The sequence below is a fragment of the Prionailurus viverrinus genome, chromosome B4 (assembly GCF_022837055.1).
Source record: "Prionailurus viverrinus isolate Anna chromosome B4, UM_Priviv_1.0, whole genome shotgun sequence".
In the NCBI taxonomy this organism is placed as follows: Eukaryota; Metazoa; Chordata; class Mammalia; order Carnivora; family Felidae; genus Prionailurus; species Prionailurus viverrinus.
This window is the reverse complement of record NC_062567.1, coordinates 34605855-34617641: the sequence shown is the minus strand read 5'-3', so window position 1 is coordinate 34617641 and position 11787 is coordinate 34605855.

The window sequence follows — 11787 nt, the reverse complement described above, 5'->3', positions numbered from 1 at the left end:
ACAGATTTGATCACATTACTCTCATGTTTAAATTTTTTTTTTTACGTTTATTTATTTTTGAGACAGAGAGAGACAGAGCATGAACGGGGGAGGGTCAGAGAGAGAGGGAGACACAGAATCCGAAACAGGCCCCAGGCTCTGAGCAGTCAGCACAGAGCCCGACGCGGGGCTCGAACTCACGGACCATGAGATCATGACCTGAGCCGAAGTCGGACGCTTAACCGACCAAGCCACCCAGGTGCCCCTACTCTCATGTTTAGATTCTTAATGCCTTCCCATAATTTCTAGGATAAAGATAAATTCTTTAATGTGATTTATAAGTTTTCTTTTAGCTACTATGCCAGGCTTTCTCCTATCTCAGGGCCTTTGCACATGCTTTCCCCTCTGTCTGGAACACTCTTTCCTTTTCTTCACCTCACTAGCACCTGCTTATTCTTCAGTTCAGACATCACTTCCTCAGAGAAGTGTCCCCTAATTCTGAGGCTAGATGAAGTCCTACTACTATATGCCCTTAGAGAACACTATAATTTTCTTAGCATTTCTCAGCTTATAAATATATATGGCATTTTAACTTTCTAGTTAATGTCATTTTAAGTTTAATAATTATTTAAGTTATTGGGGCACTTGGGTGGCTCAGTCAGTTAAGTGCTTGACTCTTGATTTTTGCTCAGGTCATGATCTCACAGTTTGTGAGTTTGAGCCCTGCATGGGGCTCTGTGCTGACAGCATGGAGCCTGCTTGGGATTCTCTCTCTCTCTCTCTCTCTCTCTCTCTATCTCTCTCTGCCCCTCCCTGCTTGCTCTCTTTATCTCTCAAAACAAACATTAAAATTTAAAAAAAAAATAAAAGAAAATAATTTAAGCTATTATTATAATATTACCATTTATCTTTATATTATATGGTATAAATTTTAAATGGAAATATGAGGGTTTAACTCATATTTGAAATCACCAAAATTATATGATTCACATTTTGTAGCTTGTGCATGTGTATGAATTTCATTCTTACAGAACAATGGAAATGCTGCACAAAATGAACTCCAATGTTTTTATTTCACTTTTTGACACACTCACATTCTACCCGCATGCTCTACCTTTGAGTTGTTGATGAGTAAGTCAGGTCTGAAAGGAAAAAGAGCTATAGATCACCCCCTCCTTGAATGTAACCATTTTTAGCCTGAGTATGGGCTAATATAGGGATGTAACAACAGTTGGAAAGGGTATCATAGGCTCCCTTGGTCATTCGTGTATCCTCAAATGTCATTGCTTTCTTTCTGTGTACAGTGTAAGTTCTGGTTTGAATGGAAAGCATGGCCTCTCAGGTTTTTGGGTGTCCCTGCTCATCAGTCATGGATATCCCTTCCTTGTGCTCCACCCATAGCGTGGGTTCACCAGAATTCTGGGCTTCCGGGGCACTGAAAAGGCTGAATGGGAATGGGGTGGCAAGGAATGGCAGACATTCATACATGTCCTCTGTCTATGTGCATGCTCCATTGTCCCACTGGACTTCAGTTAGAAAACACAAATTTCAAGTTGTCATCATTAATGACTTCAGGATGGGGACAGCAGAGCATCATACTTAGTGCAAGTCTCAAGCACAGGACCCTGTGGCTGCACAGATCACACTCTAATGAAGGTGGCCCTTCCTAACATACATACATAGTGCTCAATAAATACGCATCACATGAATGAATGAAGGGTTGTCACCTGATACAAGAGACAGTTCCTTTGGTTTTGATAAAAATTAAGGACCTCCCTCTTCTACTACCTTGGAGAGTCAAGGCAAACTTCAGATGGGCACCACTGCCTGGAATTCCCTGTCTTGGGGAGAGACACTTCCTCTAATATTTCAAGTGGAATAAGAGAAAAGGGAGTGAGGGGGCAGAGAAAGCCTGACAAGTCTCGCCTGTCAATTAATCACTGCACTTTGCACATACAGCATGTAACATCTTGTAGCCTGTGCTTTTATGACATGGCCTAAGTGTGAATTAAGCTGCACAGCTCACTGCCTTCATCCACTTCCTCCCCTCCCTTTCAGCCTCCACCCTGGCTCCAAGAGAGAGCTGAAGATGCTCCTTCATTAGCAGGGGACCTCTCAGACCCATCCTGGAGGGGATGGGGAGCACAGAAGCTCAGCCAAGGTTAGACTCACAGGCTGCTGGGGGATGCTCAAATTGTCTCTGGCCTTGACTTCTGGTCCACAGTTTGGCCTATGAAGGAAGATCTCTGAGAACTGTAAAGGCCAAGAGGTAGAAGACCTCAGCTCCAGCTCTGGCTTTACTCTATACACTCAGTTGTGTGACCTTAAGCAACTGATATTTCCTTCCTGGGCCTTGTTTTCTCCTCTGTCCAATGAGAAAATGAACTAGATAAGTTACCTACAAGCAGTTCCCAGAACCTGCAATGTCTCAAAAATTTCACTGGTTAGGAGAAGGGAGAGTCTCCCCAAGTTCAGTCAGTGGTAACAACAACAACAACAACAATGACAACAAAAATAATGGCAGACATTTACTGAGTACTTATGGCCCCAGGTGTTAAGTGCCTTATGTGCATTAACTCATTTAGTCATCACAATATTCCTATAAGATGGATTTTACCCATTTTCAGATAAGGAAACTGAGGATCTAAATTAAATGACTTGCTCAGGGTCACATAGCTAGTAAATGACAGAGCAGGGATTTGAACCCTGGCCCTAGAGTATACTTAACCACACTCTTCCCATTTTATCTAACTACCTGCCCATCCATCCACCCACCAATCCGCCAATGCATCCATCCATCCATCTATCAATCCATCCACCCATTCATCTGATTTCTGTGTAAGAGTTTATATAATAAAAAGGATTCTGCTGAAAAAATTGTTTAAAAAATAATAAAAATTTGAAAACTACTGAACATCACCATTCAAACTGGAGAAGCCCTAAAGGGTGGGGTGCTTCCCACTTCCTGGGTCATTCTTAGAGCAATTTCTGTGGGTTGGGGGTGAGAAAGAGTTGGCAGCAATCAGAAACAGAGAATATTTTAAAACAATTTGTCAAACATGACACCCACAGCTTGTGTGTAGACAGAGGCTATGTAAGAAAGCTCAGGCAGTTTGGATCTGGCTTCCCCCTCCTTCCTTCTTTCTTATCTCCCCTGTTCTCCAGGGAAAATAGAGCTGGAAGGGGTTTAGGGATTGACTTGTATAGTGAAACTTCAGAGGGCTGAACTCAGACCAGTGGGAGAAAGGGAAAGGAAAGCATATCACAGCTCAATAGAAGAAATATCTTCCTAGCCATTTTGCCATCCTAAAATTAGATAACCATCTTGTGATGCAGAGACTCTGTTGTGGGAAAATTTGGGCAGAGACTGGTGATCAGGAATGATGTGGTGGGGATGCTTGCATTTGGGTGTAAGGGTGTGCTAGAGTAGGTGAGCTCCCAGGTCCTTTCTCCTAGATCCAGTGACTCAACCTCCACCTCCTCACTCTACTGTGGGACTCCTGAGGTCCAGAGAATGGCACACCTTGGCCCCAGCTCTGGAAGCTTATCAGGAGCAGAGAGAACAGATTAAAACCAGTAACCAGGATTCTAGACCTGCAGCTCCAACTCGAAGCTTTCTCAAGTATTCTCTCTCTCTTTTTAAGTTCATTTATTTGTTTTTGAGAGAGTGAGAGTGAGATCGAGCACACAAGTGGGGGAGGAGCAGAGAGAAAGGGGGACAGGGGATCTGAAGCAGCCTCCAGGTTCTGAGCTGTCAGCATAAAGCCCATTGCAGGGCTTGAATCCATGAACCATGAGATCATGATGTGAGGTGAAGTCAGACGCTTAACCAACTGAACCACCTAGGTGCCCCTCAAGTATTTTCAGTGACACCCCACAAAAGTCCTCCTCAAAGAAGGAGGAAAATTATTTCTATGCCCTTCTCACTGTAGGTCTTTCTGGATTGTCTCAATGTGCTTGTCATAGAGGCTGTAACCTTCTCCAAATTTTAGACAGTCCATTTACTGGGGCTAGAGATAGGGAACAATAAGGGATGGGTGTTCCTACCTTCTGCTGAGCCCACGGATTCCATTTGGTTTACTGCCCTAACAATTTGTTCACTACTTTCCAGTTCATAAGAGCATTCATAGTCATGAGCTCAGGGAATACCAACATTGACCCATTTCACAGATGACGATGGGAAGCTCAGAGAGAGTGACTCACACACGTGCCATGACCAGAGGGGTAAAATCAGTTTTCTGACTCCAGGGGCCACTCCTAAATGCTAAAAACTATTAAGCATTTACTCTGTACCTGATATTGTCCTACTACAACAACCCCATGATACCCATTGCATAGAGATTCAGACCAGTTAGATAACTTCCCCAAGGTCACATTGATTGGAAAAGGAAGAATGAGGGTTCAAACCCACATCTGCCTTTTCCAGAACCTATGTTCTTTTCCATGACTCTATTTCATTCTTAAATCCAGAGAAGCCCCAAGAAAATGGTACCTTGGGAGAGCAGGGTATGAGGGGTCTGTTCAAGCCAGAAATCTTTTTTTTAAAATTTTTTTTTTCAACGTTTATTTATTTTTGGGACAGAGAGAGACAGAGCATGAACGGGGGAGGGGCAGAGAGAGAGGGAGACACAGAATCGGAAACAGGCTCCAGGCTCTGAGCCATCAGCCCAGAGCCCGATGCGGGGCTCGAACTCCCGGACCGCGAGATCGTGACCTGTCAAGCCAGAAATCTTGGGAGGCCTCCACAATGTCTCAGAACCTGGCAGGACTAGCATAATCCATCAGGTGGGCAACTAGGGATGAATAGGGCTTCCCTAGCCCAAAAGCTGATAGCAAGAAGGCCTCAGAGACTTCTTCTGAGGCCCGTACCATGAACGGCATCTCCTCAACTGATCTTTGCTATGTGAGATGTGGAAAAAGTCACCTCTCAGGCTGCATTTAAAGGAAGCCCTGGCTGAAAAAAAACCAGAACAGCTTTGTCTGAAGGGGGATTTCTGGCTCTGTTATTTACTAGCCTTGGGAAAGTCACTATTTCTTTGTGCCCCTGTTCCCTTTCCTGTAAAATCGGGTTAATAAAAATATTCCATAGGCATATTGTGCGGACTAAATGAGATCGTGTATCTGTGAAAGTACTTTATACATAATATAGAGTTAATTACTTAGTAATAAAGCTGATTTTTATTGGACACATGCTCTGTGCCAGACATTGTTCTAAGTGCTTCACATGCTTTATTTCATTTAATCACACATACAGCATAAGGTCATTGCTGATCAACACTCCCCCAAAGTATTGTCTCCACGTTGGATGTCCTAATATGTGGTGCAAATGAAAAGGGGTAGGAGCTTAGAATGGGAGACTTGGGTTCTAGTCATGCTTCTGCCTTGACTGGCTGTGTAACTTCAAGAAAACTACCCACCCTCTCTAAGCCTCGTTTGCCACATCTGAAAAGCATGCATATCTTGCTCACCACACACTGTCAATCAAATAAAATGAATATGCGTTATTGCACAGCACATGCACTGTTTACTTATCCTTAAAATAACCTACGATACACATTTGGTTATTATTACCACTTTATAGTTGAGGAAACCAAGGCCCAGAGATACTTAAAAGCATAAAGTGAAGTACAAATGTTGGCTAGAATTATCATCACTATTATCATACAACAATAAGGCAACACCTGTGAAAACAGATCCAAAAGGTCATAAGGAGAGACCATATTTACTTTACTTCCCTGTAGGCTGATGGCCTAATGTATTTCTATCCCTGGCAACAGAATACATAAGAAATATATGTGAGCCAGGAGAACTTCTTGTCTGTGGGGCTTAGTTGCTCCTCTGCCTGGAGGCAGAGGGTTGGATGAAATGATCCTGAGTGCCCTGTCCAGCTGTTAAGAATCCATCAAATCTTCTGGACAAGAGCAATACTGCCACTTTCGACCCCCTCCCCCCAGCCCCACCTGCCCATCTGGAGAATTGTCCAGAGTGAGGTGTGAAATCTGTGGGCATTCTGTGCTGATAGGAGAGGATTTGTCACCAGCCATGGCAACACCCTCTGTTCTTGTCAGGTAGGTGGGGAAGGAGAGAGGTACCCTGGACCAGAAAAACCAAATGCCTTGCTATTCCTGCAATGAGACATTGATCATCAAAGACCTCATAAATATCCCTTTTGCTCCAATAAAACTGCCCTAGAATTAGGACTTTACAAATGTATATGTCAAAGTTAAGAGGAAATATAGAAATGACTTTGTTCTACAGTCTGTTTTTATACGTTTTTATTGTTGTTTACGTATACATGTAGACAAGTACACGCATAACACACAATTTAACCAAGGTCCCACCATGTCATTTCAAAGGAGAGACATCTCTTTTAGGAATTCTTCCCTACAAGTAAGCATAATTGGTCATTATCTTCTCCCCAACTGCACTTCTTCATTCATTAAACATATTATTTGAACATCCATTGTGCTCTAGGCCCTGGGGTTAGTGCAGATGTGGGGTGGGTGTTCAGATTTATAAGGCACTAATTTTTGCCGTCCAGAAGATTGCAGTCCAGGAGGAGAAGACACCTATACAGATAGCTATATAACAGAGTAGTGAATGCCGGAAAGAGACACATAATAAGGTGTTTTGAGAATCTAAAGAAAGAAGAGGAAATGGAAGATACTCATGGTGTAAATGGCATTTTTACTGAGACTTGGTGGGACAGGATTTAGATATGCAGGGATTCAGGGTGAGGAAGCCATGTTAGCCAGAGTAGAAAGTACAAGAAAGAAGAGTGTTATTGGGTTTGGGGAGGAGTAAATGGTCCGGTTTGACTGGAACCTACCTGGAAGTGACGGAACGTAATGCTGGAAGATAGTCTAGAATGCAGTGGCAGAGAAAGAACAGTCTGAGCACTGGAGAGAAAACACATGGCATGGCTCAGGGAAGGGTAATCCCAAGCTCACTCTTAGGCCTGTCTCATCCAAGGTTCCTCACTTCTCACAATGTATAAGAGATGAGTCTGTGCATTAGGGTCTGAAGACAAAGTTCCAGCTACAGCTGTCCCATCTAACAATCATCCTGCTTCAGAAAAGTCACAGCATCCTTGGGCCTCAAATTTTGTGTCCTAAGAGGGGAATCATAATCCTTACCCTGCATTCCTCAGAGGGTGGATGTGAGGATCAAATGATAATGCATATGAAGAGGTCTTGCAACCTGGAAAGTGCCACACAAAAGTAAGGCATTACTTTTATTTCCCTCTAGTCCAGGAGTCCTCCACATTTAGAGTACAACAGAATCACCTGAGTACTTGTTAAAAATGTAGTTTTTTGGCTTCTGGCCAGTTAAAAAATTTTTTTCTGGCCAGTTATTTAAGGACAGAAGCCAAAAATTAGGACTGCACTCGCCCTCCTACTCTCAACAATTAGAAAATTGTTATATTCCAATATAAACATATATTTGAAATCCAATTTCCAGACATTGGAAAACTATCAGCACAGGATTATGATTTTTGAGACAAGGAAAACAAACTAGGTGAGCCCTACAATCATCTTGGCTCACTGCCTAGAGAAACTTTCAAGATTGTAGGACAGGGAGAGGGAGCCAAAGCAGGACATGATGGTCTCTCTGAGTTGAGGACACAGAGAGTGGAGGAGGCTGGGGTGGCTGGAATCTATAGGGCAGAGTACTAGAGAAGAAAGAGTTACATAAAGAAAGAGCTCCAGGAATCTGCAGATAGCCTTCTTGAGTCTGCTAAGCCATACATACACAGAGTGAAACTCTATGTGACTGAGTAATTAATGACTGTGGGAGGTTAAGGTGAATAATTTCAGGGCTCGGACAGACTGGAAAAGATTAGAGTTCTGAACAGCCAGACTGCAAATACCTTGATGCTGTTCAATCAGTTGATAGAATGATCACATCATAGTAGTAAGGATAAATTAGACAAGAGTAATGATTACTCTTAGACTTGCCTATACAAAGCTTAAAACAAGTTTTGAGAGGATTGAGTGGGTCCACAAGTAACAACTACCTGCAAAAACAAAGTCCAACACTGTTAAAGGAAAACAACAAAATTCAGCACTCAATAAACTCACATTCAAACCATCCAGCTTAGAATGAAAAAAATCACTAGATATGTGAAGAGGCAGGAAAATAAGACTTCAAACTAGAAGAAAACATAAACATAATGAGATGAGAAATGGAATATATAAAAAAGAGCCAAATGAAACTTCTAGAAGTGAAGCTATCTAAACTGAAACACAGACAGAAAAAACACACACAAAAAATTGAGGCCCACTGATCTGTGGATCAATATTGATCAGGTTACATAGTTTTTGCTGCTATATCTTTAAGTTTATTGATTTTAAGAAACCTGTTAATGCCCCCCGAGTAAAACCTTCATTTCAAATATTGTATTTTTACCTCTAGAAGTTCCACTTATTTTTTTATATTTCTCACTTCCCTCCTCATTGTATTCATTGTATTTCTTTAAATACTTACATATATTTATGACAGCTATTTTTAAATCTTTGCTAATTTCACCTGTCTTTCATTTCACATGTTGTTTCTGCTGATTTTTCTTCTCCTCATATTAGATTATAACAATGATTAGATGATAACAATGATCATCATATCCAATGATCCCTGGAGTGCCTGGGTGGCTCAGTTGTTTAAGCCTCCGACTTGAAGGCTCCAGTCATTATCTCACAGTTTGTGAGTTCAAGCCCTGTGTCAGGCTCTGTGCCGACAGCATGGAGCCTGGGGCCTGCTTTGGATTCTGTGTCTCCCTCTCTCTGCCTCTCCCTTCCCCATGCTTTGTCTCTATCCCTCAAAAATAAGTAAACTTAAGAAAAACAAAAAGAATGATCACTGACTTCTTACCACAAAATGTAAGCCAAAAGACACTGGAACAATATCTTTAAAGTGCTGGAAAAAAAATCAAAGTCAAAAACTCTATATCCATGAAAAAGAAATTTTCAACAATTGAGGAGACATAAATAATTTGCCTGCCAAAAAACAAAAACAAAAACAAAAACAAAAACAAAAACAAAAACACAGCAACATAACAGCATGTGTCACCAACAGACCTGACTATACAACTATACAATATGTTAAAGTTCTTGAGATGGAAGGATAATGATACCAAATGGAAACTTGAATCTATAAAGAAATGCAAGTGGCCAAAATGGCATATGTATGAGTAAATTAAAAAGATATTAAAATTTTAAAAAGTTTTTTAAAGGTAATTGACTTAAGGTAAAAATGATAGCAACGTATTGTGGAATTTGTAATAAATATAGAAGTAAATCTATGACAATAGTAGCACAGAGGGTGAGAGAAATAGAAACAAACTTGTAATGTTTTTACATTATATGTGAAATACAATATTTGGACATAATGGGAATTTATTTTTAAAAAATTTTTTAACGCTTATTTATTTTTGAGACAGAGAGAGACAGAGCATGAACAGGGGAGGGGCAGAGAGAGAGGGAGACACAGAATCTGAAACAGGCTCCAGGCTCTGAGCTGTCAGCACAGAGCCCGACGCGGGGCTCAAACTCATGGACCGTGAGATCAGTACATCATGGGAATTTAAACAACAAATATTGTAAACTCTAGAGCAATGACTAAATAAATAAATGAGCAGGTAGTGTCAACAAGCCACTAGTAGAGATGAAATGGAGTACCAGAAAATATGCAAGCTAAATGAAGGCAGGAAAAAGATGAAAAAGAACTAAGAACAAAAGAAACACATAATAAAATAGCAATACAGTAGATATAAATCTAACCATATTGATAATTAAATTAAATGCAAATGATCTAAGCATGCCAATTAAAAAACAGATTGTCAGGCTGGATTTTTAAAAAGCCAGTCCAAATACATGTTATTTATAAGAAAAAATACTTTAAATTTGAAGATATAGATAGATTAAAAGTAAAAGAATGGGGGGGGGGAGGGATGTAACATGCTGTATTGTGTTTTTGTGGCCGTCCAAATTTATTATCTTACAGTTCTGTAAGTTAGAAATTTAACATGGGTCTTACTAGGCTAAAATGAAGGTGTCAGCAAGGCTGCATTCCTTTTTGAAAACTCAAGGAGAGAATCAGTTAGCTTGCCTTTTCCATCTTCTGGAGACCACTCATAGTCCTTAGCTTCAAGTCCCTTCCTCCATCTTCAAAACAAGCAAAGCAGGTCTAGTCCTTATCACATCACACTACCCTGACCATTCTTTTGTAGTCATATCTCCCTGTGACCACAACCACAAATGATTTTCTGCCTTTAAGGAATCATGTGGTTATGTTGGGCACAGGTGTGCCCAGAGCAAAATCCAGGACAATCTCCTCGATCTCAGGGTCCTTAATTTTAATGGCATCTGCAAAATCTCTTTTGTCATGTCGGGTAACATAATCACAAGTTCCTGGGACAGTATATGGACATTTTTGGAAGCCATTTTTCTGCCCACCACACATGCAAACGTTAATAATGAGAAAGCTGTGGGGCGCCTGGGTGGCTCAGTCAGTTAAGTGTCTAACTTTGGCTCAGATCATGATCTCACGACTCATGAATTTGAGCCCCATGTCGGGCTCTATGCAGACGGCTTAGAGCCTAAAGCTTGCTTCGGATTCTTTTTCTCTCTCTCTCTCTGCCCCACCCCTGCTTGCGCTCTGTCTCTCAAAAATGAATAAATGTTTAAAAGAATTTTTTAAATGAGAAAGCTGGAGTGGCTATCAGACAATTGCACACAGACATTCATCAAAATAGACCATAAATTAGACCATATAAAAGTTCCAGAATTTTCAATAAATTTTAAAAGATTGAACTCCTATGGATATGTTCTCTGACCATAAAAGAATTAAATTAGAAATGAATAATAGAAAGATTTGAAGATATGAAGAGAAATTTAAAAAATATTTTGCACTGAATAAATAAGAAAAATTTAGGATACAGATAAAACAGTGCCTGGTGAGAACTTTAGAGCTTTAAATACTTACACTGAAAAAGAAGAAAGACTTAAAGTCAATAATCTAAGCTTGCATCTTAAGAAGCTAGTTTTAAAAAAGCAAATGGAGGGGTGCCTGGGTGGCTCAGTCGGTTAAGTGTCTGACATTGGCTAGGGTCATGACCTCATGGTTTGTGAGTTCAAGCCCCACATTGGGCTCTGTACTCACAGCTCACAGATCAGAGCCTGGATCCTGCTTCAGATTCTGTCTCTGTCTCTCTGCCTCTCCCCCACTCAATTTCTGTCTCTGTCTCTGTCTCTCTCTCTCAAATATAAATAAACATCAAAAAAATTTTTTGAAAAAGTAAATGGAAACAAAAGTAGGTAGAAAAAAGAAAAAAGAAACATGAGAGCAAATCAATGAAATAGCAAATGGACAAACAATAAAGAAAAATCAGTGACACCAAACACTGGTTATATGAAAATATAAAAATGGATAAATATCTAGCCAGACTGACTTTTAAAAATACCCAAATTATCAATATCAGGAATGAAACAGGAGCCATCACTACACAGCCAACAGACATTAAAAGGCTAATAGGAACATATTATAAACAACTTTGTGCCAACAAGTTTGACAACTCAAATGAAATTGATACATTCTTGAAAGACACTTGTATTCATTTCTTATTGCTGCTGTTAGATTATGACAAACATAGTGACTTAAAGCAAATTTATTATCTTACAAATTTATTATCTTACAGTTCCAGAAGTCAGAAGTCCAAAATGCGTTTCACCTAGCTAAAATCGAGATATTGGTGGGATTGCATTCTTTCTGGAGGCTCTGGAGAAGAATCTGTTTCCCTCCCTTTTCTAGCTC